Source organism: Chiloscyllium plagiosum, chromosome 23 (assembly GCF_004010195.1).
Source record: "Chiloscyllium plagiosum isolate BGI_BamShark_2017 chromosome 23, ASM401019v2, whole genome shotgun sequence".
NCBI lineage: Eukaryota > Metazoa > Chordata > Chondrichthyes > Orectolobiformes > Hemiscylliidae > Chiloscyllium > Chiloscyllium plagiosum.
Genome location: NC_057732.1, coordinates 25,085,849 through 25,109,248, shown reverse-complemented (window position 1 = coordinate 25,109,248; position 23,400 = coordinate 25,085,849). Strand labels below are relative to the sequence as shown.

The window sequence follows — 23,400 nt, the reverse complement described above, 5'->3', positions numbered from 1 at the left end:
CTGATAGTAAATTTTATATATACATACCAGTACAAAAGTTTAACATGTTAAAGATTCATTGGAATCCTGCAAAATCACACTGTTCAACATAGTCATGTCCTGGTAAATTGGCACACTTAAAGTGAAACATTTATTAAATTCTGAATGTAAGAGTCTTGAACTTTCCCGCCAAATTCTTCCGTTTCCCTTCCATTTACTCTCGTATGTTATGAACCTCAGCAACATTAACACATTTGTCAAAAAGTTAAAGATATATGTAGCTAATATTCAGAGATATAATGGCACAATTAAAATGATTAACTTTTTAATGATATTATTTTGGATGTATAGTGAACAAAGTGCGATAAGTACCAAAAGACTTAGTACTGATCTGAATAAATTAATGAATTAAAATGTGCTGTAGTAAACCAAGTGGGCTAAGTAGAGTTATGAATGAATGAATGAATGAATGAATGAATGAATGAATGAATGAATCAATAGAGAAGCAATATAGCAATCAAAGAGCAATGAGTTACCAGTATGAATGAATATGATTTTGTTTAAGTGGATTAATGGGATGCAGTTTCCTTTGTAAGAGCTTTATAATATGATATGGTAGGGTCAACTATTACACAAGATACATGGAAAATACAAGATGTTTTAGCGAAAAATAAGGAGTCAACATTTACATGAGATCGACTTTTGCATGACTCTATGACATCACTCTTGCTTCTTCAACCTCGATGAGACCCAATGCACTTTGGGGAAATTTGGCAACTCAAGGGCGTTCAGACTTAAATTGAAACTTGAAACCCCAAAGATAGTTTGGCAATTTGAAAAAACAAATGTAGGTGCCCTGATGCATAGGACATCCAACTTTTCTTCCAAGGAAGCAAGAACCCTCCTTGTGGCCACTACTAGCACACAGGTATTTCCAGGACCTTTGTTGGGAAGCATCACAATTAAATCCCACATGTCAAAAGTTTTCCTCCAGTAGCCTTCACCGCCAAACTCAACAAACTTTGGCAGACCAACAGCAACCTTACATGATGGATGTGATTTCACTCAATCAACTGGTGTTGCATCCTGTGGATTTTAAGACACTTTTGTTGTCTTGATACGTGCTTGTAATTACACAATAGTCTTCTGTACTGTTAGCAAATCAGCATTATGCCACAATATTAAGATAGGTAACTGTTGTCATGTATAATTCTGATTTTTAAGCATCCTCTATTTGGATGCCTAGAGGTTTGGCTGTATATAGCACTGTTACTTTACTACTGGATATACCCTCAATCTGATCATTTTCACAGACCGCACAGAACATCAGGAATATGAGTTTTGCTTCAACCACAATGAACCACAGCTTACTACAAATAAAATTAGCCAAATTAAAGCAGTTTTGAAGAGTCACATTGGACTGCAAAATTCAATTCTGGTTCTCTCTCCACAAATGCTGCCAGACCTGCTGAGTCTCTCTTGTATTTATTGTGTTTGTTTCAAATTTACCACAGTGATTGTAACAAGGTCAGCCAGTGGACATCATAAAATATGAGTTCCCTGATTGGGGCTGTTAATCTGATCCAATCGGGGAGCTCTGGCTGACTAATTAAAAACAGGAGTGTCAGACATAATGTTCACGCTAACAGCTGGCGCCAAGGGCATTGAATCAGTGTCAAGGACTCTCTACTGTAAATAAAGTGTGGCTTGGTGACACAATACTGGCCTCTATGGAGTCAGTACAGTAGTGATGAGAGAAAAGCATGCTCCTAAAGAAATCTGCACGCCACAGTAGTCTTTGAGTTGGGGTAATTCTTTCTGGCATATGCCGTTATTTGGGAAGCTCAACTCAATCAAAGACTGGGCCCAGTTTGTGGAAAGAATGCATTATTTTGTCCAGGGAAATGATATTAGGGTAGATAAAATGCAACAAGTAATTTTCCTGACAACTTGTGGACATTGAGAAACAAATTTGTAAGGAGATATCTGCTATCTGTAAGAATAATAAGGCGCTTTTTGTAGGGGATTTTAACTTTCCAAACATAGACTGGGACTGCCATAGTGTTAAGGGTTTAGATGGAGACGAATTTGTTAAATATGTACAGGAAAATTTTCTGATATAGTATGTGGATGTACCTATTAGAGAAGGTGCAAAACTTCACCTACTTTTGGGAAATAAGCAGGGCAGGTGACTGAGGTGTCAGTGGGGGACCACTTTGGGGCTAGTGACCATAACTCTATTAGTTTTAAAATAGTGATGGAAAAGGATAGACCAGATCTAAAATTTGAAGTTCTAAGTTTGAAAATGGCCAATTTTGATGGTATTAGGCAAGAACTTTCAAAAGCTGATTGAGGGCTATTTTTGCAGGTAAAGGGACGGCAGAAAATGGGAAGCCTTCAGAAATGAGATAACAAGAGTCCAGAGAAAATATATTCCTGTTGGGGTGACAGGAAAGGCTGGTAGGCATAGGGAATGCTGGATGACTAAAGAAATCGAGGGTTTGGTTCAGAAAAAGAAGGAAGCATATGTCAGGTTTGGACAGGATAAATCACTGAATCCTCAGAAGAGTATAGGAATATACTTGAGAGGGAAATTAGGAGGGCAAAACGGGGACATGAGATAGCTTTGGCAAATAGAGTTAAGGAGAATCCAAAGGGTTTTTACAAATACATTAAGGACAAAAGGGTAACTAGGGAGAGAATAGGGCCCCTCAAAGATCAGCAAGGCGGCCTTTGTGTGGAGCTGCTGAAAATGGGGGAGATACTAAACGAGTATTTCGCATCAACATTTACTTTGGAAAAGGACATGGAAGAGGAAATAGATGGTGACATCTTGAAAAATGTCCACATTACAGAGGAGAAAGTGCTAGATATCTTGAAATACATAAAGGTGGATAAATCCCCAGGACCTGATCAGGTGTACCCTAGAACCCTGTGGGAAACCAGAGAAGTGATTGCTGGGCCTCTTACTGAACTATACGTATCATTGATAGTCACAGGTGAGGTGCCAAAAGACTGGAGGTTGGCTAACGTGGTGTCACTGTTTAAGAAAGGTGGTAAGGACAAGCCAAGGAACTATAGACCAGTGAACGTGACATCGATGTTGGGCAAGTTGTTGGAGAGAATCCTGAGGGACAGGATGTACATGTATTTGGAAAGACAAGGACAGAATAGGGATTGTCAACATGGCTTTGTGCATGGGAAATCATGTCTCACAAACTTGATTGAGTTTTTTGAAGAATAACAAAGAGGATTGATGAGGGCAGAGAGTTGGTTGATGTGATCAATATGGACTTCAGTAAAGCGTTTGACAATGTTCCCCATGGGAGACTGGTTAGCAAGATTTGATTTCACGAAATACAGGGAGAACTAGTTATTTGGATACACAACTGACTCAAAGGTAGAAGACAGAGGGTGGTGGTGGAGGGTTGTTTTTCAGACTGGAGGCCTGTGACCAGTTGTATGCCACAAGGATCGGTGCTGGGTCCACTTCTTCATCATTTATATAAATGATTTGGATGCGAGTATAAGAGGTACAGTTAGTAACTTTGCAGATGACACCAAAATTTGAAGGTGTAGTGGACAGTGAAGTAGGTTACCTCAGATTACAACAGGATCTTGATCAGATGGGCCAGTGGGCTGAGAAGTGGAAGATGGAGTTTAATTCAGATAAATGCGAAGTGCAAATCTTAACAGGACTTATACACTTAATGGTAAGGTCCTAGGGAATGTTGCTGAACAAGGAGACCCTGGAGTGCAAGTTCATAGCTCCTTGAAAGTGGAGTTGCAGGTAGATAGGATAGTGAAGAAGGTGTTTGGTATGCTTTCCTTTATTGGTCAGAGTATTGAGTGCAGGGGTTGGGAGGTCATGTTGCAACTGTATAGGACATTGCTTAGGCCACTGTTGGAATATTGCATGCAATTCTGGTCTCCTTCCGATCAAAAAGATGTTGTGAAACTTGAAATGGTTCAGAAAAGGTTTGCAAGGATGGTGCCAGGGTTGGAGGATTTGAGCTAAAGTGAGGGGCTGAACAGACTGGGGCTGTTTTACCTGGAGCATCGGAGGCTAAGGGGTGACCTTATAGAGGTTTATAAAATCATGAGGGACATGAATAGGATAAATAGACAAAGCCTTTTCCCTGTGGTGCAGGAGTCCAGAACTCTAGGGCACAGGTTTAGGGTGAGAGGGGAAAGATATAAAAAAGACCTAAGGGGCAACATTTTCACACAGAGAGTAGTACGTGTATGGAATGAGCTTCCAGAGGATGTGGTGGAGGCTGGTACAATTGCAACATTTAAGAGGCATCTGGATGGGTATATGAATAGGAAGGGTTTGGAGAGATATGGGTCGGGTGCTGGCAGGTGGGACTAGATTGGTATGGGATATCTGATCAGCATGGACAGGTTGGACTGAAGAGTCTGTTTCCATGCTGTACATCTCTATGACTCTATGACCTGCCCCTTTTTCAGTTATTTGGAGCTTAACTTTCCCTGAGGCACCAGACACTAAAACCTTTCAAGAGTTGATGAATTTAGTAAAGGAATATGACAATTCCAAGCCTCCTCTAAGTCTGAGATGCTATCAGTTTTGCTTGGTAATTCAAGAATCTATAGCAGGGAAGCTTTACAGATTAAGTGTACAACTTTGGTTCCGGACTCTTATAAGAAGCAGCTGGTTCAGTTACTACTGGGTCTGAGTAAAAGGCTTGGGCTCAAGCTTGATGGGGTGAAATTGGTTGAGAAATATTCATCTAGATTAGCTCAACATTGTTCAGTTAGAAAATGGCTGCCTGAGTGAAGTCCCAATTAAATACCCAGAAGTTTTATAGGAAGACCTAGGGACTATCAAAGGAGCCAAGGCCACCTTACATGTTGACCAGGAAGTAATTGCATGATTCTCCAAGGTCTACCCAATGTCATTTGCCTTATGGGAACACTAAAGGCAGAAATCAGAAGGCTGGAAAACGATAGAACCATCTAAATAGTCTAGCTTACGGAATGGGCAGCACGTGTCATACTGATTGTGAAGCCTGATGGGTAGGTTCACCTTTGTGGAGATTTTAAACAAACAGTAACCACTTTTCACAGGTGGCTAAATACCCAATCCCTTGGATAAGGGATTTAAATGCAAAGTTAGCAGGGGGCTGTCCTTCATGAAGCTGGAGATGAGCCACATGGCTTGCAATTGTGGTTAGCTGAGAATTCCCAGAAGTATAGTATAATTAAATCCCATAAGGGCGTGTACTAATATATAAGAGTTTGGGATATCATCACCCTGTGCAATTTTTCAGCAGACAATGGAGAACATTTCACAAGGTCTACCCCAGGTCTCCATTTATCTAGATGATGTGCGAATAACAGGGAAGACCAGTAAGGAACACTTCAAGAACTTATACTTTGCCCTTAGATGTTTCTGCCAGATGGGCATATGCTTTAGAAAGGAAAACAAATGCATGCTCCAGGCACCCCTAGTGACATACTCTGGCTACAAAGTTGACAAGACCAAGTTACACACGTTAGAAAATAAAATGAGGATGATGATTAAAGGTGCCCCAACTTGCTCAACTGTACTAGAGCTTAGGTCTTTCCTTGGGCTGGTAAATTATTATGGAAAGTTCAAACTTAACCTTGCCTCCATCATGGCATCTTTGCATCAACTCTTTTAAAAGCATCAGCCTTGGAAACAGTCAGGTAGCCAAGGCATAGCCTTCAGTGAAATGAAGAAATAGCTATCATTCTCCAAGCCAGATCTGGTATTGACATGTGATGCCTCCCCATACGGCAGCGGGGTAGTATTAGCTCATAGATGGACCAATGAAGATGAGCACCCAGTAGCGACTACATCCAGGACTTTGGCTTTTGCAGAGCATAAATTTTCCCAGCAGAGAAGGAAGATTTGGCAGTCACAGTTGGAGTCAGGATGTTTCACCAATAGCATTATGGATGAAAATTTGTCGTAATAACAGATCACAAACCCTTGCTAGGTCTACTCAAAGAGGACAAGTCAGTGCCGCCCCATAGCTTGAGGCTAAAATCAACAGTGGACTCTAATACAGAATGTCTATAATTACAAAGGAGGAACCCCGTCCAGGAGGCCAATTCGCAAATGCAGAAGCATTGATCTGCCTGCCACTGGCAGATACACCACAGGTAGTCCCACCACTGGAAGAGCCTGTAATGGTTTTAAATTTTCTTGACACTTCCAGTCACAGCTGGCAATATCAGACTTTAGGTACAGAAAGACCCAGTTCTGACAAAACTGTAACAGCTGTAAGTATGGGAGGAAACAAAAGGGCCTTCATAACCAGAATTGAAATGTTTTTGGACTCAGTGAGATCAAATCACCATAGAGGGCAGCAAACTATTATGCAGAACAAAAGTGATTATCAAGGGCAAAGGTCACTGCCAGATACTGGCTGAACTCCACTAGGGTCATCCAGGGGGTCTCAAACTGAAGATGTTGGTGTTATGTCTGGTCACCAGGCTTGGAGGTAGACGTAGCTGCATTGGTGGCGCAGTGCAGAGTGCTACCAAAGACAAAAATTACTGCCAACAGCGCCCTCACATTTATGGGAATGGCAAGCTAAGCTCTAGACTCAGTTACATGTTGAATATCCTGGTCCTTTCATGGGGTCAATGTTCTTAGTCATTGTGGACGCCCACTTAAAATGGCTGGATCTGCATAGAGTTCATTCATCAAACATGGGGATGATGATAGAGAATCTGTCAGCGTCTTTTGCAATACATGGACTCCCTGAAGTGTTGTTCACAGGTAACGGGCCAACATTTACCAGCGGGGAATTTGAGTATTTCCTGAAGTTGCATGGCATTCAACATATGAAGACAGCTCCATATCATCCATCATCCAATTGTCAGGCAGAAAGAGCAGTCCACATTTGAAGGCAGGCTTGGAGAAACAGCCTACAGCCTAGCTAGATACAAAACTACTTTGGCTCCTCTTTGATAATAGGACCGCCCACTCATGCAACTGCAGAGATGGCTCCAGCAGAGTTGCTAATGGAGAAAAAACTCAACATCAAGTTAAATCTGATCTTCCAGGACATGGGAGTTGGGGTTGGGGGCTGTGAAATGGCATCAGGAATGTCAATGCCAAACACAAGACTCTGAGGGAGCAGGATCAGTGTCACAGATTCTCCACGTGTTAAGAGGTGAACTGATGATGGGACACCGGCCTCTGCGGAATTATTTCAGAAAGGTCTGCCAATCATGCATTAGACATGTCAACCATCTAAGAACACATCAAACCAAAATGGAAATAATTCATCGTCAGTCATGGGTTACTACAAAGAAGAAGATGATAAAAGTAGGCCTTTCGTGTCACAATCTTGTCTCCCCTTGATCATGGAACTCTCTCTGGGATGACCCAATAGGTGGAGCTACTATTTACCTGATGCTGGATGGTAGTTCTGGGTAATGCAAATTCTCAATATTTCTGATTAAGAGCTGTTAAAACATTTACCAATCTCTTTTTGGTTGCTGTGGTGAACTTTGGTGAAAGCTGGCCCTCAGTTAGAATCAGCACTTCTGGTTTCAGAAGGCACCCTCAGAAACATTTATTAGTTTTCTCTGCATTAGCAACTCTGCTGTAGCTATCTCTGTAGTTGCATGAGTGGGCGGTCCTATTATCAAAGTGGAGCCAAAGTAGTTTTGTATCTAACTAAGCTGTAGGCTGGATCTTTTAGCCTGCCTTCGAAGTGTGGACTGCTCTTTCTGCCTGACAATTGTTTGATGGATGGTATGGAGCTGTCTTTATATTTAGGAAATACTCAAATTCCCTGCTGGTAAGTGATGATTGTTACCTGTGACCAACACTTCCGGGAGTCCTTGTATTGCAAAAGATGCTGACAGTTTCCTTATCGACATTCCCATGTTTGATGAATGAACTCTATGCACATCCAACCATTTTAAGTGGCATCCACAATGACTAAGAACATTGACCCCATGAAAGGACCAGAATATTCAACATGTAACTGAGTCCAGAGTTTAGCTAGCCTTATAGTATTTTTCTATAAGTCAAATTGTTGCTTACGAGACAGTTGAGGAGCTCAGCTTCCACCTAATTGGAAACCTGATAAATAATTGGTTCTTGCCAAGCTATATTGCACCATTCCCTTGGCTGAAGGACACAGTGGACAGCTTCCAAGGCAATGCATAGAGGCAATTTATATATGAAGTACGTGAAAATATTATATATTAAGATGGACCTTTCTAATATTTACTCACCTGTGCAGTTCAAAGATCGGAGAAAAGATCTTGTAATTCTGCCAATTTATACCTTTCAGGTAAATGTGAAGACAATACATTTTAAAACTAGATGTACAGGATGTTCTTGTTCTAAGAAGAGGAAAAGGACAAGCATGAAGCAATCAGACAAATGAAATTCAACTTTTTAGTGCCTGAACTCTCCCAACCTCGCAATTCAACTCACTTTTAGACATTTTCTCGATCAACCTGCTATTAGATGTCATCATGGATGTCTGAAGCAAGTACAACTTAAACTCAGGCCTTCTGCCTCAAAGGTAGGAACACTACCACAAAAGCCCCATAACTCAAATTTCTTCTTATGTCTTTGTTATTATTATCTATATAAACCCATTCAACAGGTTAACTGAATTCTTTAAATAAAGGGGTTCTTCCTAACATGTGGTTTCAATTTATTACTAAATACTGCATTGTCCTCCATCTCTATTAACTTGAAGCAGAACTCTCAGTTAATCTTATCTTTATGCCATTTATTAACATCTGTGACCCAGTGAGGTTTCTCTTTTATCTGCTTTCACAGCAACATAGAGTCATAGAGATGTACAGCATGGAAACAGACCCTTCGGTCCCACCCATCCATGCCAAATAGATATCCCAACCCAATCTAGTCTCACCAGCCAGCACCATGTATAACTTCTACTTCTTTAATCTTTCGTCATGGGTCATACTCTTTATTTTTGTATCTATTTTCTAAACAACCTGTTCAGAGGTGTTACTGTACACTTCTGAAGCAGCTTGGATTTGAACTTGGGTCTCGTGGCCCAGAGGTAATGGAGCTACCACTGTGTCACAAGACCCTCGGGCCATCCACTTAATACATGTGATTATTCTTGTTGCTCTTGTTGTCAGTTGTTTTGACTGATGTAAAAAGGGCACTCACTATCTATCCTCAACTTCTCCAATAGATGGTCCTCTTCTTTCCTTATAAATCATGAAGCTACAACTAGTAAGGAATATTCACAATATATTTGGGCAACTGTGGTTGTTGCAAGTATCAAAGAATTAGTCTGAAACAAAACGTCAGATCTTAAATCGCAGTATCAACTAAGCATTTTCCAGTTCATTGCCACAGAGTCAGTTCCAATTTTCAGGTGAAGTTTTATGAAGAAACAATGGTTAAATCTAAATTGTATCCATCAGTAACTGTTAGTATTCCTCATGAAGATACCATTGCAGATTGCAGGAAGTGATTTACATTACTATAGCAAATGACGTAGCAAGTAAATGCCTTGCAACAATGAGATGACTATGCTTCTCAAAATCAGAGTTTAGGGTCATTCTCAGCATTTTCAATAAATATGTATTTCAATTTTGAAAATGATTCTGGTTTTACATGCGTTTAGTGAGATACCACATGAAGATGATGAGGGCATTCCAACCATCAAATGCAATGTATAGTTGCAGCTCTCCCGGAGCTGTTTTAATGGTAAGTTCATGCGTGTACTGATTCCATTCTTTCTGGTGTGCTGCGGTGGTTATGGGAGGCCAAATATTGTCATTTATAAAAAGTGATAAAAGTTCATGTTGCACCCAGCCACTCTTCCAGCCAAGAGCCTCAGCTCTCCCAGTAATCCGTCGGAGGACAGGTTGTTGGAGACTGTGAAAGTCTCTGTGAACACTGGTATCTCCAGCTATGGTGGTAATGGTTGAGCTGCTTATACAAAGCTGAGCTTGCATGGCTTCACTCTGGGCTCCCATTACCATACTTAGGTATCAGTAGGATTCTGCATGCACTGCATTGGAAGCTGGGACATTGAACATCAGACTCTGCATAGTGGTGTCCACAAGTGTTGTCAGAGGTCAGAATTTTACCTACAGAAAGGTTTCTCACCCCACCACTGAGGACACCAGTGGGTCCTGCAATTATCTCACAGTCAAATTGTCATCAACCCTTACTTAAGCAGAGGTCCCACCTCAGAATTGCTGGCAAATCCAATTGGTTGACAGCTCTGTAGTGTTAGTAGTGCCACCTGAGCAGTGGCCAGTACTGGGACTACACGAAGTTCCCAGAATCAAAGTGTGGAAGCACCAGGTTACAGGGAAATCTGGAGTCTTGTAGCATGGAGGGAACGCCGAGAGAAGGTGGTGTGAGGAGATGGAGGGTTCTGGTTGGAAGTCAGATGGGGAGGGAGAACCTGGAGTCTCAGACTTAGATGGTTTGCCTGAGCTTTAAGCAACTGAACCCATTATTTAACATCAGAAAATATTTGGCAACGGTGAAGAATTTGTTATTTTAGATATATTTCTCTAAAGTGAACAAACTCCAACAAGCGAACTGTTTTGTAATAAATAATTTATTTTGGAGAACATTAAAACATGCAAACCAAGTCTTGGAGTTAAAGCACTGTGCTGCAATCTGTTATTTTCAGCAAAGGGATGAATGAATTCATAAGATACGCCTCTTCAAAGCTGGAAAGGCAATTCACAACAATGACTGAGGAATACTAAAGTGCCATCTATATGATAATAATCACAGGTAAAACCAGCATAGTTCATATAAATTGAAATGATCTTGGTTAATAAGAGGAAACATTATATATGAATATGATGAGCAAAACACAATAGAAAACTGCAGTATTTAACTTATCCATGCTAGAAATGTGTGTAATAAATCACAGTAAATTCTGTATCCCACAGTTTGCCATTGAGTATTATCTATTTTTATCAGCAGTGGTGAGTTTAATGATTAATGTGCCAGCAAAACAATTCTGTAACCCATAGTCCAGCTGAGCCAACACAAAGTAGACCTGAATTCTGAAATAGGCTCTACGTCTGTGACTGCATCTTTCGATAGTGCTGAATATTGATTGATCGAACCACAGAAATCAAAGACATGATTAAAAGAACAAAAATGGTTGTAGCAAATTCCCTGGTCCTCACTGGCAGCAGATTAAGAAATGAAACATCCTGCAGTCTGGAGTCTTGGGAGTTCTGGCAATTCATTCATGGCCAATGTTCATAAAACCTTTTGACAAGAGTGACTACATGTTTCAGGACTACTGAAGTCAAAAGCCTTCCCTCAAACTTCCTTTTGTTTTCTGTGCCTCAGCCTGACTATTCCCCTGATGAGGTTGGATTGCACGCCGTGTGAAAAGTAATGACGTCTGTCATAAAATACAGAAATCATCCTCCTATCATATGCTTGAAATTGAACAGAATACTTGTGATATACTCTATCTTGACAAATAGAACAGACACCTGCAGATGCATAGAGCAGTATCCTGAGGTGGATAAAGCTACACAACTAATAATGAGCAATAACCTCAATCTCAGGCATCATTTGAAGTGGAAACCACTTGAAAACATAAATGTTACACAGTTACCTGACTGATCAGAGGTGAGTTATATCACCTTGTGTTTCCATGTAACTTTAGCTCTGTGCATCATTCAGCACTTTTTACCTTTTTCCAATATTTCAAAAAGGTACTGCTTAGGCAGCTAACTCATTTCCTCCCAACTATTTGGTTTATTTCTGTGAAGGTACTTGCTTATCCTTCACTTTCCAGTTTCAAAGAAGAATCCACAGCTAAAATATTAAATTGTTGTTCCTCTCTTACAAGTTGATGAATCCACAGATTATGCCCAGCATTCAATGCTTTTATTTCACATTTCTAGCATTGTCAATCACTTTCAAATGATCTTAGAGATGGTTTAAAAGTTTCTATGGCAAGTCAGGTAAAACATTAGTTGGGTTTCAGTGATTATAGAAACCTTAAAAGGAAGAGGCCAATCAAGGTGGGCAGATAGGTCGAACAAGATCCAGAAGTCTTACCCAATCCTCATCAACTCTGTTGTGGCATTTCACCTCCCCTCTCACTATCTCCGATACAGACCCTCACGATGAAATATTAGTGGAAAGGGGAGTGTTACTACTTTGTGAAGATTGGAAAATGACTTCGCTCAATCAGTTTCGATGTATACGGCTGAGAGCCTAGATTCATTGATGCACCTCAATATGCAGTATAAGCTTTACCAGCAGGACTCTCTCACTTGAGTGACAGGCCATTAGATCTGACAGTAAGGATACCAGCCCGAAACTAGCAAATTAGTCAGCAACTCACAGCTCATGGCTTTTAGCAAATAAAAATGCAGAAACTGAAAAAGAATAATCATCCCAAGTTATTTCTTCTTCAGCTCCCAGCTTCCCCCAAAAGCTTCTACACTGTAACTGATTAATACATAAGTCTCTTACACGTCATCATCCGAATCTGCTAAATGACAACAGTCCTGTCAATTGATTCTAAAATCTGTAGGTCACACAATTTTTTTACTTTCAAAACAAAATTCAACACTGAGTTCAATAATTTTCTGTACTTTGACTGCAACTAATTTTTATTACTTTGTCTACTTTTTGTGCCAGATACCTTGTTTGTGTTTTAACTTACTATTTCTATCAGACACTCTGAGTCCTATAAAGTTTAAGGATGGGTGGTTGAGAAGAACCCTTTTGAGACTTTGAGAAAAGTGACTCAGTCTTAAACATTTCGATTAGTGGTTTGCCATTATTTTTCTGTTGTCAAAGTTTGCTAGATTTAGAACCATGCTCTAAAATGCCCTGACATTGGGCTACAGTTCATGAAGCAAGCATACTTAAAAGTGTAAGAGGAAGCAACTCTGTATCACACCTCACTATATCTGCTTCAAAGCAGAGGTGACATAGTCCCATCACAGTTCACAGTTTTGGTGACATCTTGAAGTTACTTGGAGAGTGATTCCAAGAGATCAATTGTGTTAGGGGATTCTGTAGTCCTCTACTTTTTGTCATTTACATAAATGATTTGGATGCGAGCATAAGAGGTACAGTTAGTAAGTTTGCAGATGACATCAAAATTGGAGGTGTGGTGGACAGCAAAGAGGGTTACCTCAGGTTACAAAAGGATCTGGACCAGATGGGCCAATGGGCTGAGAAATGGCAGATGGAGTTTAATTCAGATAAATGTGAGGTGCTGCATTTTGGGAAAGCCAATCTTAGCAGAACTTATACACTTAATAGTAAGGTCCTAGGGAGTGTTGCTGAACAATTTGAGCTATGGGGAGAGGCTGGACAGGCTGGGATTGTTTTCCCTGGAGCATCGGAGGCTGAGGGGTGACCTTATAGAGGTTTACAAAATTATGAGGGGCATGGATAGGATAAATAGACAAAGTCTTTTCCCTGGGGTCAGGGAGTGAAGAACTAGAGGGCATAGGTTTAGGGTGAGTGGGGAAAGATATAAAAGAGACCTCAGGGGCAACTTCTTCACACAGAGGGTGATACGTGTATGGAATGAGCTGCCGGGGAAGTGGTGGAGGCTGGTATAATTGCAATATTTAAAAGGCATTTGGATGGGTATATGAATAGGAAGGGTTGGAGGGATATGGGCTGGGTGCTGGCAGGTGGGACTAGATTGTGTTGGGATATCTGGTCGGCATGGACAGGTTGGACTAAATGGTCTATTTCCATGCTGTACATCTCTGGCAGCTCCTTCTATACATGTACCACTCTCTGCCCCTTAGGTCTCTTTTATATCTTTCCCCTCTCACCCTAAACCTATGCCCTCTAATTAAGTGTTCTCAATAAGACACAATGTAACATGTGCTCCAACTACCTGGGTGGCTTGTTGTCTGGAAATGACAAAACAAATTTGAATTAGGCCAATCAGTTTAAATTATACCCCAGAAAAATACAAAATTCCTGTGAAGTTTGAATTGAGTATATTGACAATCTTAAAAGCCAATGACACAATCCGATGCTTTGGGGTATGAGACTGGGGAAAATTGAACAGTTGGGAGGAGAACTGCCACCAGACCAACAGATGTAGACTGCTAGTCAGAACTCTCGGAGAGGTACCCGGCAAGAGGAGTTTGCACAGAGAAAAATTTAAACACTGACCTGAGGAGCAAATCTACCAAAGAAGAGAAAGAGGAAGTTCCACCGCTGGCTGGTTTTAAAATTAGAATTTTTCTGTAAATCTTAATTGGGAGCTTTAACAGACTTGTATTATAGATGGGAAGGTAAAAGATAGGTTAGAGGAAGGAGTTGTAAGTAGTTGTTAGTTAATTATTCTCTGTTATACTTTAAGAAATAAAGTTGTCAATTTTTACTTTAAATAGTTCTTGGCCACTCAAATTTTTACAGATTACTGCACGGAATAAATCTTTGCTGTGTTGCTTATTTTAACTTAAGCAGGAAAGTTTACCCCATGTCGTAACACTTTGGATGAAGGATCATTGGTATGAAATGTTAACCTTGTTTCTCACCACACATACTGCCTTACCTACTAATCATTTTCAGTTGTTTCCTTATAATCACTGTCATTCTCCTCAGTTTCAGGAGGCAGACATAGTCAAAATTTGCAGGGAAAATAACATTGATGTTAAAGCTCATGCCATTATTAATGTCTAAATTCTCAACAATCTTTGATGAGTGAGAGGTACTGCATGAGTTGTGAGTCTGCACAAATTGCTGGATGATTTCTGCTGCTCTGCCCTTAACCTCAGGAAATTGGGATCTGCACATCAAGGGCATTTGGGCTGATAAAATGAATTAAGCTTGACACAGAAAGTTAGGCCCCAGTATTAACCCTGTCAAAATCCTTTTAGTGCTGAGCTTTATGGTCCTATGATGCCACTTGACCTGACCAGCCCATAAAGAGAACAAGTGAAACTCCATAACCTTCTTCCCACAGGTAGCACATTAAAGATATGAATTTAAAATCGCAACATTTTTTCGCCCTGCTTCTTTCTGTCTGTGTTTTCTCTATCCTTTATTTCTCTTCCTTTGTTTCTTTTTCTATACTTCATTTATCTCCAATTGACTCTTGTTCCTTGTCCACCAATCCTCCGGTTCTTTCTCTTTCTAACTGTCATTGGTGAAGTAGAGAAACTATTGGACCTGTTGTGTATTGCCCTCATCTCATTGTCATCACCTCACACAGCCAGCAATGTGCAGCACAAATGAGTTTCAAGCAAAAAAAAAGGCTCCAAAAATCGATATATCTGATCTATATTGCAATGCCACGGGCCTCACTTTATTTCCCTCCCTTCATCTCCCCATCCCCCAACCCAACTCGTTAAACTCTTAGGAAAGAAACAGACCGTGACTGCAGGGATTTTACTCCTGGCCACTTGTGAACAATCTTGAAATGTGTGTAGTCACAAAGACTAACATCCACTCATTAGACTGGAACAAAGTAAAAGGTATTGAACACTTAATATAGTACAAAGCTGGCCTTATCAGAGAGACTTTGGAGATATCAGTTACTGAATGTTAAACAGGACACCAATAAGTCAGATAAAGCATATATTTATAAAGACATGCATTTAGGCTTAAATTTCAGAGGAACATAACACCACTTAGAATAATGGCAAGCAGATCTGCATTGTGCACATGAGGTTTGCTAATACATTTTCTAATCAATATAGCCATTTTAAAGTGATTTCAAATTATCCCACAAATATTCTTTGAGCAGTATATGAGTTCAATATCAACAGCAGAGGGAACCCTTTTAAATTTATTTTCGTTATGACCCATTTACAGCATAGGAGAAAATGCATTCAATGTCAGTGATATAAGCTAACAAAAAAAATTCACCTCTGCCCAAAAAAATTTTGACAAATTTCTTATTTGTTTTCAGTCATAAGATGGAAAGATATAAATGATGTTGAGACCTATGCTTACAGCTCTTGTACGTTAGATAGCATCAGAGTGAAAATTAGATGTGGCTTTTCTGAATCACTTAGACCACATTGGATTCACTTGGATTTATAAGAATTTCTGAGGCAGAAAGTAGTGATTGGAACTGGGGCCAGTATGAAATCCTTGATTGGGTTTGTTAACCTGGGCCATTCAAGGAGCCCTGGCTGACAATATGTAAACTGAGTTAAAAAATCACAACACCAGGTGATAGTCCAACAGGTTTATTTGGAAACACTAGCTTTCGCATCCACCTGATGAAGGAGCAGTGCTCCAAAAGTTAATGCTTCCAAATAAACCTGTTGGACTATAACCTGGTGTTGTGTGATTTTTAACTTTGCCCACCCCAGTCCAACGTTGATACCCCCACAATATGTAAACAGGAGACACAGAGTTTTGTCACTCTAGGGACTGGCTCTGAGCTGGCTGGTCCATGAATTCTGCACGTGTAACTAAAAGGTGACTTAGTAATGGGATACCAACCCCCTTGGAGTTATTTCATAGAAGAGGAACAGCCTCATTACTCTCTGAGTAAAAAAGAACTGCCTCTGACATCTGTCCTATTTCTATCACCCTTCAAATTAAAGCCATGTCCCTTCATGCTAGCCATCACCATCTGAGGAAAAAGGCTCTCACAGTCCACCCTATCTAACCCTCTGATTATCTTATATGTCTCAATTAAGTCACTCTCAATCCTCTTCTCTCTAACGAAAACAGCCTCAAGTCCCTCAACCTTTCCTCCTTCCATACCAGGCAACATCCTAATAAATCTCCTCTGCACCCTTTCCAAAGCTTCCACATCCTTCCTATAATATGGCAACCAGAACTGTACTCAAAACTCTAAGTGCCGTCACACCAGAGTTTTGTACAGCTGCAGCATGACCTCGTGGTTCCAAAACTCAAGTCCTCTACTAATAAAAGCCAACACACCGTATGCGTTCTTAACAACCTATCAACCTGCATGGCAACCTTCATGGATCTATGTACAAGGACACCAAGATCTCTCTGCTCATCTACATTATCAAGAACCTTACCATTAACCCAGTACGACCCCTAATCAACTTATTCCTTTCTAGATGATTATAAATCCTATGTCTTATAACCTTGATATGGAATAGAATGGGTACCTGATGACTTTGGCTCACCAGTTGCTCCATTTGCTACTTGACAGAGAACTTCAAGATAGAGAGGGTGGTGATAGGGTAGACATTGAGATTGTTTCCACTTGTGAGGGAAACTACAATTTGGCGACATAAGGGAGACAAAAAAACTTACCAGATTATGAGGTAAATCTAATAGGGAATACAGAAGGGGCTTCTTTACCTATAACACAATGATAGAAATATGTGATTCACTTGGAATTGAAGAGATAAATATTGGAAATACGTTTGTGGGGAAGCTAGAATACTGCATGACAGAGAAATGAATTAAAATATATTCTAACATAGCCAATTAAAGCAGAGTGGGGGCTGGCTCACGTGGAGCAATAACGCCGGTATAGACTGTTTGGTTTGAATGGCCTAAACTATTATACAACTGAATCTATTGAAAATCACAAGAACATGTTGTTGTGGGGTTTGATACTAAGTCAGAGGTCAGGGGCCAGCAGGAGCTGCATTACATTGTAAAACCCAGGGGAGTAGGCTTTCCACAAGTCCAACACAATTTAACGGCTGGAACTGATTTTATTTTTAAAGTTATGAGCCTGCGATTTGGAAGAATCAGATTTGGAGACATAGATGATGGGGATAGGTGGATGAGGAATGTTGGCCCTGTCCATAGGGGCTGCAGGAGGAAGATATGTGGGTTGAGGGGATGAATTGATTTTAAAAGAACTCCATTAGGTGCAGGAAGGCTGAACAGGAGGCACTCCACCAGCCACTTGGTAAAACCTTGTAGCCTGGGCACTTAGCGCTGGCCCCAGAGTTTTGGTAAGATCCCAGTTGGTGGGAGCAGGTCATTGTTTGACTACTTGTAGGTCTCCACCGGTTTACAGAAGGGCAGGCCACCCTCACCTTCCCTCCACTCTTGAGTACAATCCCAGGAGAGGTGGCTTAACAATATGTTCAGTGCTGTACCATCGCACCCAAGTTTACATTGCCCCACTTGTCAACCTGACCCCAGGAGGAGTTAATTTTATGGCCACTGCTTCAAAAACCTTATTCTTACTCAATAATGCAGTTAGTACTATTTATTGGGTATCATGACATACCCTCACAAAAAAATCTGTTGACACAAAATAGGGGTGCTTCAGTCACCTCATATTTGAGTTACTGATGCAATATTCCATTTATCAAACAACAATACTCTCACTAGATATATGTGAAATGAATAGGAAAGAGATTGACAAACTAATTGCATTTCAATTGGCTGATTACTGCAAAAAGCAGCTTCAATTTGGCTAACATGGTCATACTGTTGTATCTGAATCAGATGATTGTGAATTGATAATGTAGACTGAGACGCTGCCTTTTGAATGAGATGTCAGGTCAAGCCCAGTGTATTAGTTCAAAAACGTCTTCTGAAAATAGTCAAAGAGAACAGTCATACTGTTGTATCTGAATCAGATGATTGTGAATTGATAATGTAGACTGATAACTCTGTGTTTTACCAAAGCAATCTGTATAGTCAGAGACACTGCCTTTTGAATGAGATGTCAGGTCAAGCCCAGTGTATTAGTTCAAAAACGTCTTCTGAAAATAGTCAAAGAGAACAGGCAGTTCTAGTGTCTTGGCCAAAATTTATTACTGAACCAAGCTCATCAAGAACAGATCAATGGTTATTCATCGAATTTGCTACAGGTAAAATGTTGCTGTGCGCAAATTTGTTGCCACATTGTCCAATCAAAATAATGTGCTGCATTAGCACTGTTGAGACTACTATTCACATGTTGTGTCTACAAACTGATCTTGCTCAAGATGATTTTGCTGAGTAACATGAATTTAAATATCTGAACTCCATTTCCAATACAGGGGTTCAGGTGCATATTTCTTTGAAAATTGTATCACAAGTGGACAGGGTGCTTAAGAAGGCATTTAGCACGCTTGCCCTCAATGCTCAGACCACTGAGTAAAGGCGTTGGGATATTATGTTGAGGTTGCACAGAACAGTGGAGAGGCCACATTTGGACTATGTACATTTCTAGTCACCCTGCTATAGAAAGGCATTATTAAATTGGAGAGGCTGCAGAAAAGACTTACAAGAATATTGCAGGGATTAGAGAGTTTGAGTTATAAGGGGAGGCTGGATAGGCTGGGGCTTTTTTCACTGAAGTGTACAAGGTTGAAGGGTGATCTTATAAAATCATGAGGGGTATAGATAATGTAAATAACAAAAGGTCTTTCCCTAGGGTGGGGAAGTTCAAAATTCAGGGGCATATTTTTAAGGTGAGAGGAGAAAGAATTAAATGGTACCTGAGAGGCAGCTTTTTCACATGGTGAGTGATCTGTATGTGGAATAAACTGCCAGAGGAAGTGATAGATGCAGGTACATTTACAACATTTAAAAAAAAAATTGCACAAGTACATGAATAGGAAAGGTTTAGAGGCATATGGGCCAAACGCAGGCAAGTGGCATACTTGGTTGCATGGATGAGTTAGACCAAAGGGTCTGTTTCCATTGCTATACGAATCTATGATATAGCACGTAATGTTGAAAAGGGATCATCTCATCATGAACTTACTGCTGTTAATGGCTGTGGGTAGGCATTAAAATTTTGCTTTCTTTACCAAATTACAGACAGCTAAGGGTAAAATGGCTTAGTTTATGGATTGGAAACTGGAGGACATGATGCAGCAAGGAAGGTTGCTTCTAGCTGGAGGAAAGATCCGCTTACGTAGAAACAGAGAATATTCAACCACAATCCACTTGAAGCACTCTTTCAAACAAGCACACAATCTGTTCGAAGGCTTGGTCAAAAACTAAATAAAATTGAAACTTTATTTTTGCTCAAAGAGCTTCTGACACACATTTTCTCATTAGATGAAATGTCGCCTTCTATTATATCACTAGCCCCAGTCATCACATCAGAATCAACTTGTGCATTTCTTTTGCTGTAGTTACCTCAAACTTCAGTTGAGTAGTAAAAGGATTAATTACTTGTTTACATTAAGAATCAAAATTTATCACGTTGAAAGAAACAATCATTGTAATGAGTTGATTTATGATTTATACCTCTTTGTGATTTATACCTCTCAGTCCTGGCTGAAAATGGCGAGAGAATGTAGGTTTGAGAAGGTCCATAGTGCAGGTTCACTTGGTAGCTCCAAAGCTGGGACAGGTTTGGGTGGCACGGTGGCTAGCACTGCTGCCTCACAGCCCCAGCGACCCTGGTTCAATTCCCGCCTCAGGCGACTGTGTGGAGTTTGCACATTCTCCCTGTGTCTGCGTGGGTTTCCTCCGGGTGCTCCGGTTTCCTCCCACAGTCCAAAAATGTGCAGGTTAGGTGAATTGGCCATGCTAAATTGCCCATAGTGTTAGGTGCAGCGGTAAATGTAGGGGAATGGGTCTGGGTGGGTGCGCTTCGGCAGGTCCGTGTGGACTTGTTGGGCCGAAGGGCCCGTTTCCACACTGTAAGTAATTTAATCTAAAAAAGGTTAAGTCGTGAACCTGCAGGAAATCCTCCCTTAATTCAAATATATTTCTGTTAAAGGAAAAGCTTCCACAGAGGGCATGGCTTGTCACAGTCTTTGATACAACTTGAAACTTATAAACCATCTCTCATAGTTAAAGGTATGTGTGTGTGAGTGAGTGAGTGAGTGAGTGAGTGAGTGGCAAACCCATTGTTCACAAAGATATTGGGTAGAAATGTAGGCAACATAGCTTCCTCTGATGTTGATGATTTGAAGGTCTTTCTGGAAGCACTTAACAGATTTGGCAGCATTTGTGTAGACAACAGACAAATTAATGTTCCAATTCTGACATCCAGATCCATGTGTAGTGACCTGTAAAGGCGGGTTTTGCATCGTGACTGAAAGTTGGCAAGTTGCATTCTAGAGTTTGTGAATATTTTTGATTATCTCTTTGAGACAGTATTTTTGAATGATTGTATGACCAAGGTGCATATCCCCAGTCTTAAAGCTTATATGTAGGAGCTGAATGTAAGTTTCCATCTACAATGAACAAGATTCAAACTAAATTCACAAATATGCAGGAGGATATTTGCCCTCAAGTCAACCTGCCTTTCAGTAGCTCTCACACTCTTTTATAACATAACATTTGTTGAAACTAACAAAAAGTTTCTCATGTTTTTAGTTAAAAATCATGGATCACACTATTACCACATTGCTGGTCCATACACAAAACAAAGGTCTAAAACTAATTAGGATCTTGCTAACTCACAGTATGCTTTAAAAAACTAATTTTTCTAATGAGAATTTCAGAGACAGCATGGACAGTATATGAACCAGCCACTTAGAGCAAAAGCATGACCTGTGTTCCTTAGTCACTGTAGGAGTTTAATGCAGACATACACTTTTACAAAAAAGTGGAGTTCTACACATTTGTCTTGTTAGTGACTTTTATATAGACATCTGTTTTCCTTTGCATGTCCATTTTCAATGGAAGTCTATTGATGGGTTACAGTCCATTCCCTTTAGCTATGCATGACTCAGTGGTGGTCCCTGTAGTTACAGTACAGTTTAGATTTTGACTCTGTAATTCAGGCCAGATTCAGAGTTGATGAAATTTCTTATTTAGCAAATGCAGAGATAAATTGTATTGCTGGATGTAAGGCAAGGCTACCACCATGTGGTAATCAATAAACACTGCAGGCTTGCTAAAATTAGTAGTTCCTGAAGATATGTTCTATTTTCATCTTCCCAGATTAAAATATTAATAACTTTTTTTCTTAGCAGCTAGAACAATTACTCATTTCTACCAGTATCTCTCAGATGAATATTTTTACAATTGAAGGCATTCCAAAGAGCAACATTCCGAAGGGTCTGTTTCCGTGCTGTACATCTCTGTGACGCCATGACTCTATAAATGCTAAAAGCTGCCTGTATGGATAATTTGGAGGCACTTTGTGCCACTGACTGTTGATTGCAGGCCTTACCTTAATGCAAAAATGGATAGCGTACATGAACATTGCTTAGAAAAGAAAGTTCAAAGAATGTATATTGATGTTAGCAACAGTTCAGTGAAAACCTTACCAACCCTTACACACTTGGCCTGGAATCTCCAGGAATTGAAGATCCAGCTGCAGGGCACTGCTGTATGCAACACTGGAGGAAAAATCACAGAGACTTTTGATTTAAAAAAAAAACCCTTTAGCAGTGTTGAAAATGGAGTTAAAGAAATGGGGGTGTGGATGGACAGAGGCTATTTGAATGATAGCTCATTCGCATAATGAGTTATTTGGCTTTCCAGTTGGCATGTGTCAACAGGATGGACGTGTTGACTGGCTAATGGCTGGCACATAGGCCACCACCCTCAGTGTAGCACCTTTACCTGCACACTGGAGACTGGAGCACATAATTCTCCAATGACATGGAGGGAAAGCTTCTGCATAAGTACATGACTTTATAGAAGATAGTGATTGAATTACAACTCTCACTTTTCATTCAATAATGGATTCATCTTTAAAAAAATAAATGACTGAAGTGCCTAGGTTTCTGGTTACATACACAGTTGCATAAACATTAAGCAGCAGCATTTCTCAGACCTGACTCAATGACCTTAAATAAGTCGTCAAGGTTGGTAAATTAAGTCTCAAATACCATACCTCATCAGCTGCACCAGTAACTTCAATGTGCCACATCCTTATCACTCACCTAACAACATTGTCTGTCAATCATGATCCATAGCTAATATTCATAATTCATCTCATCCTCATTCTCTTAGATCTGCTGTAAACAATATATCCAGAACTCAGTCTGCACACTGAAGACAGATATTTAACCATGGAGGAAACCATGATCATCATCAGTGAAATGGTCAAGAGAAGGCCAGTGTAGTCTGGCCCTTGCTACTTACATCCACTCAAACTCTACATTTTACTGTTGTGAGTCAGGATCCATTTTCACCAACATTCTCATCCCATCCTTTATCGCATTTATTGCTTCTTTTTCACTTTGTCTGTCCATTTGAAATGCCAAGTACGCAAGAATATTCAGCCCCTGAATCTTAATCACCATACAGCCACATCTCAGATTAGATCAAACCCATTTACCTCTACTTGTGTGATTAATGTGGATGCCTAATTTCATGTTTTAGCACCTGTTGGTGAGTAACAACTTTGGCTGCTAGGATTAGTGACATGATCATTTTAAATGGACTATCAACGAGGTGTAATGATTCCTCATTAGTCCTCAAGATGTTTTACAACAACAGTCCTACATTTAATCTAATGCAAAGTCTAAAAACAAAAATGGATATCATGCTAAAAATAATTTAGTTCTTCAGATATAATTGGAAACAGTTTTGTCTTCTTGTCGCATCACAGCCATTTGAGCTTACTAATGGAT

At 40.2% G+C, this 23,400-nt stretch overlaps 1 long non-coding RNA gene across 1 annotated transcript; it reads right to left on the bottom strand.

The window, feature by feature from the left end:
* Positions 1-84: 84 nt before the first annotated feature.
* On the bottom strand, positions 85-23,157 carry LOC122561496. Its single transcript, XR_006315013.1, has 3 exons — positions 22,910-23,157; positions 8,224-8,334; positions 85-214 (listed from the first exon to the last, which is right to left on the bottom strand). It is a non-coding gene; the product is annotated as an uncharacterized LOC122561496 (long non-coding RNA).
* Positions 23,158-23,400: the final 243 nt, after the last annotated feature.